The following is a 6000-nucleotide window of genomic DNA, read 5'->3' as shown; positions in this document are numbered from 1 at the left end:
AGAAGTAATGTTAAGTACAATCTACATTTGTAAATACAAAATAAAAATAAAAACATTTTTCTTATTGCTATGTATAAAATAATATCTATTAGTCTTTCAATTCAGGATCATTTAATACTTGTTTTTAAATGTAATGCTGATATATATCTGTGATAAATTTATAAAAGTTCCAGTTTTTGAGAAGGAAATGTGTGTAATTCATTATTTATTTAAAAAAAATTATCTATTAGTTAATTTGTGCAAATTAATATAGTCATTTTTCATTTTACTATTTATTTATTTATTAATATAATGAAATATTAATGAAAAAATAATTTGAACTTTATGAAATGTAAGATTGAAAATTACTCAAAAAACTGAATTTGAAATTCAAATTGAGAAAAAATTGTAAGTGGACATTATAGGTTGTTGTTTCAATTAGTGATTATTTTCAACATTTTAGTGTAAAATAATTTACTTGTTATCTGAAAATCTACTTTTCTAAATGTAATTTTGCTTGGATAGTCACATTTAAAGATCGTGTAGATTTCTTCAGGAAAGTGTTTGTGTTTATTTCATGAAAAACAGATATAAAACTGTTTACACTTATTCAAGGTTTTAGAAATATTATTTTTTAATATTATTTTGAAAATGATTTGTGCATTTAAGGATTTGATTATTTTATATTTCTAATAGATTGCACATGTATAATAATATGAAATCATGTGATAATTGGCATATTTTGGTTTATATGTATTCTAAAATTATAACTTCTGAATTAAAATTGATAAGCGGAACAAACTTTTTCCAAAATATAATTCTTTGTAGTAACCTTTTTGCCTCCATTGTAGAAATAAAGTTTAAGAAGAGGTAAATTCAGCCTTTACTCTGGACCTTGATTTTAAGCTAAATAATTCATTATTCTGTAAGAAAAATTGAGTATTTACTTTCAAATATTTTTATCCAGTGCTTTTAAAACATGTTAAAGTAGAAAAGCATCAAAGGCATCACTATATACTTTGTGATGCTAAAAGGGTTTAAAATAAAAAAAAAGCTCAAATTTTATCTCAAAGTACTAGTTGTAGCAATATATATAATTGTTAAAATTTCTTAATTATCATAATTTTTATAAAATTGCCTAGTTTTTTTATAGTGTTCTTCACAATAAACTGTCTTGTAGTTGTAAAATTAGTACTCTGGTGTTTGTATCTTAAATAAATGCAAAACATTCCAATTTTTTTTTTTTAATACTTACTCCCTTGTGATTATTTTGTTTATTGATCTCTCTATGTGTTTATTATTTGTTATATCTCTCTAAGTTGTTGTTTGGTTTATTTCTTGCTTGCAATGTGCAATATTGTTTTTTATTTTTGCTGTGATGTTTCTACTACTTATATCTGTATTAAAATCGTTTTGTGGACTTTAAGATATGTGATTTTTTTAAGCAACTGGAACATATTTTTTTCTGCTTAAAGACCTTTCAAGGACAAGAAAACAATTTATTCATTATAAGGTTTTTGAAGCAATTTTAATGTGTGAATTACTTTATAGGAAAGATTTTTAAAAAAACAAAGAATTGATTCTGCCAGTAATTTATTAAATACTAAAAAAGCATTTTATTTCTAATAAATTATCAAAGGATTGTTACTCGGCAAAAGTAAATTTTAAAAAAAGGTGGATTTAACATGAAATTACCATCCTTGAAAGGCTTGAATTGCATTTAGTGGCATATGAAATGTTAATAATGCCTAGGCCATTATGTGATTTTTTGCTCTCTGATTATATTAGGTTTTTAAAAAATGACATTTCTTCCTATGACAACTGAGGCATTCATTTGTCCCTGTCACTATGCCACTGATTGCATTTTAACCTTGCTTTTATTTTAAATTAATGATTTAATTTTTATACAAAGATTTAAATTATTACTCCACAATTTTATGTACTTGTTTTTAAAATTTTTTTATATAATTTTAATGTGATTAAGTATATTCAGATTAGGCTGTTATTAGTCAAATGTTGTTGAATGCAACTAGTTTAGTAGAAACTGTTGTTAAATTTATTTTTTTAAATTTTTATTTGAAATTTAAACATTTATTCAGGAAATCTTTAGAAATTATTTTATGTAGATGAAATTAATAAAATTCAAAATGTGTATTCAGTTGTAAGAATTCGGTTACTTGAATGTGATATGAAATATTTTAAGCTTTAGCAATATTTATTGTATATTATTGAAGAAATATTAAAGTTTTTTCTTTGTTTCACTTGATATTTGTTATTATTGCTAATATTTTTATTTTGTGCATTTTCTAAATTCTTATTGATTTATTCGCCCATTCCATGAATTGTTAGTAATGTTATTTAGTTACATTACTAACTATTCATGGAATGGGCGAATTCGTTTTTAAAGCAACACTAGGGCTAATTTATTATGGACCTCATAACTTTAAATTGAGGTCAGATGAGGACATGCCTGCACTGGCATTCTCACTCAAAACGTCTGCACCACACCAGCGGGAGAATATTTAGCTCTGACGGATTTAACGTACAATGATCAGCATACACGACGGTTCTTCGATGGAATCAGGTCTCGAAAGTAGAATTCTCCGGTACTGAAGCCAGGATCTTGCCATCGCGGCATCTTAGTGATGTAAATTACCCGTGATAATATAAATTGGGGATGATGATATTTGTTAAAAATAATTAAACTAATGCTTGATTTTTCATTAATATCTGTGTATCTATTAACTGTGACAATTATTTATATAACAAAAATGCTAATTATTTTGCTTCCATCAAAATAAATATGAAGGCTAACATGAAGTGAAACATAGTATATTAGTAAGAGTATATTACAGTATACAAACTTGGATGCTACGCAACTGCAAAACAATTAAAATCATTTACATTGTTACGAAGTTACTTAAATAATTTTTAAAAAATTAACCTAAAATGAGTCATTAATATGTTGATAAAGTTAAGAAGGTTTTGAATTATAAAACTAAATTGGCCACCAATGGCGTAGCTAGAAGGGGTCAGACAGGGATAGGTAATGACCTATTCGCTATGACCAGGAGACATCGAATTATGGGACAAACTTGTTGCATTTAAAGAGAAAGTACTTTCTTTTAGTTACCTTTTGTTCCCCAGAATCAAAATAAAACTTCTTAACAACAACATGGTTTTTCCCTTAATTTAATGTCTTTATGTATTGAATTGTCTCGACGATTCTCAAATTCTAATCGCTATTACAGTTCCGTATGCTCACATCTTATAAGGTAGACATCATCTTATAGTCATGAATATTTGAAAATATCTTTTTGATTGGTAAGCAAAGGTAAATATACTGCCATAATGTTAAAGGATTATGTCTGTGTGAATAGCATTTGATTCATTCGGCAGTTTTTTTTTTTTTTTTTTTTTTTTTTTTTGTAAAATTGTATTTTTTTGCAGAAAGTATTTAGATACAAATCACATACTGATTACATGTGAATATTTTTCAATCTTACCTCATATGAACTAGTCATTTAAATTTAAAAAAAGCATGACTGCATCATGTTAATGATCAACAATATTAACATATTATTAATCATTGACATGTTATTCGAAACCATCTGCTATATTGCAATATTCCTTTTACAGTTTATCTTTCATTACTTATATTTTTGAACTTACATTCACTTTTACCATGGTTAAATCGGATCCGAGATGGCCCTATATGACATTGTCAGCATGAAAGCAGATAGAAAAAAATGCTCTAACAGTTAATTATAATTGTGTGTGTGTGTGTGTAAAATCATGTTTTTTTTTTTTTTTTTCTTTTTTTTCTTTTTTTTTTCCAGTAAGGACACCTATATAGATAAAAAGCGAAACCTTATCTAAATATAAAATTTCATTCAAATCGTTTGAGACGTTTCCGAAATGCACGAAATAAATTTATATATATAGTCGTTACAGGCCAAACTCGGACACCATAGGAGAAAAACTTGCTTTGCCAAAATATTTTAACTAAAAGGAATTAGAAAACAGTGAATTTATTGTACAGCTAAAAACAAATCCAAATAGCGCCAATTCATAAATTATAATTAAAAATTTAGACATAAAAGTAAAATTTGTGAAAAAGAGTCCACCAGCCAAACTCGGACATCTCACAATGAAGCATCAAATAATTGCAACCCTGAGCAAAAAGTAAAAGTTATGCCACTTTCATGATTAACGTTATAATTGGTCAGAGGAATTTCTTAATGGTGTTATTTTCATTTACTGTGGAATTAAATATTAATTTAATTAAAATATCAAGGCGAAGGAGCGAATCGAGCTTTGGGTTAAGAAAATTGGTTATTAAGCATGCTGAAGATGGAAAATATGTGCCAGAAATATCAGAGGCTGCCCACAGAAGTCATTAAACTGTTTATGACTTCATAAAATGCTTCAAAACCAATAATGAGGTGGAAAATAAGCTTCAGACAACCCACAATAAGATTTTCAAAGAAGCAGATGATCGATATTTAATCAGAAAAATAAAAGCAAATCCGTTTCTTAGAGCACCAAATTTATCTATTATTGCTGAAAAGGAATTAGGAAAAAAATTGAGCCCATCAACAATAAAAAAAAAAAAAAAATTGTGCTCCACAAGGCAGATCTCAATGGAAGAAAAGCCAGACAAAAGCCTTTCATAAGTAAGCGAAATCACATCAAGACGTAAATCCGCAAAATAAGAACTTAAAGTCACAACGAACGGGAAAACAAGGATTTTCTCTTTTTGGAAAAATGTCTTAATTACTGACGAGAGCAAATTTTCGACATTTTTGGATCCGATGGCAAGCCTTATATCTGTAGAAAATCAAAAAAGGAATTTCGTACAAAAAAATTTGAAGCATGTAGGTGGATCAGTAATGACCAGGGGCTCATTACTGGCCCAGAAACCCTGCATTTTATTGAAGTGACAATGGATCAGAATGTATACCTCGACATTTTAAAGAAAAATTTGCCACAATCTGTGCTGAAACTTTCTCTTGGCAACAACTGGCAATTTTATCAGGATAGTGATCCGGAAACATAAAACTTATCAAGTGCGTTCCTGGCTTCTATATAATTGTTCTCACCTCATGAACACTCCATCCCAAAGCCCTGATATAAATTCAATCGAAAATTTATAGGAATACCTTAAGGGAAAAGTAGAACACGCCATTTCCTGTAAAGACGAATTGAAAAGAGTATTATTGCAGGAATGAGAAAATATTAAACTTAATTTTTGTGAAAAATTTGTGCAATCTATGCCTAAACGTCTTAAAATGGTTATAAAAAAACAAGGACTTACATACAAAATAATAATTCATTTGAAATATTAACTAGTTTTCAAAATCTTATTCGCTCGAGTTTGGCTTGTGCATTATTTTATGTTTTGTTTTGCTTTTTGACCTAATTTCTGATTAAAATGAATTAATTTATGACTTTTGTTATTTATTTTTATAATTGCAATAAATATACTATTGAAAATTCATTTAACTATGTTTCTTATCATTTTTAGTCTACAAATTTTGACTGCATGAGTATTTTTTTTTTTTTTTATGTTCGAGTTTGGTTTTGGAGCGACTGTATATACAAGAATTGCTCATTTAAAGTTATAAGATTAGATTGAACATGAAATTGGGCTTAATAAAAAAAAGGTCATATTTCTATTCACCGATTATTCTTTTCAATCAGCAAAAAAACTGAATTGCGAAATTTCGAATTAGCTGCTCCATAGCTTGTTTAGAATTGTCATAAACTGAATTGAATAAGAAAAACTGAGAATAATGAAAAAAAAAAAAAAAAAAAAAAGAAGAAAAAAAGACAAACATAGAAATAATAATAAAAAAATATTTGGTGTGATGAAAGGTGGTGTGCATAAAATAAAGAACTATATATTGACTCCACGTTTTTGCTTCTTTATGGAGCGGAAATGAATTTATTCCATTGATTTTTCGAATCAGATATATTTTGTCGGCCCGTCATATTAGCGTTGAGCTAGAAAACACTTTC

This window comes from Argiope bruennichi, chromosome 8 (genome assembly GCF_947563725.1).
Source record: "Argiope bruennichi chromosome 8, qqArgBrue1.1, whole genome shotgun sequence".
Lineage (NCBI taxonomy): Eukaryota > Metazoa > Arthropoda > Arachnida > Araneae > Araneidae > Argiope > Argiope bruennichi.
This window is presented reverse-complemented; position numbering follows the sequence as displayed.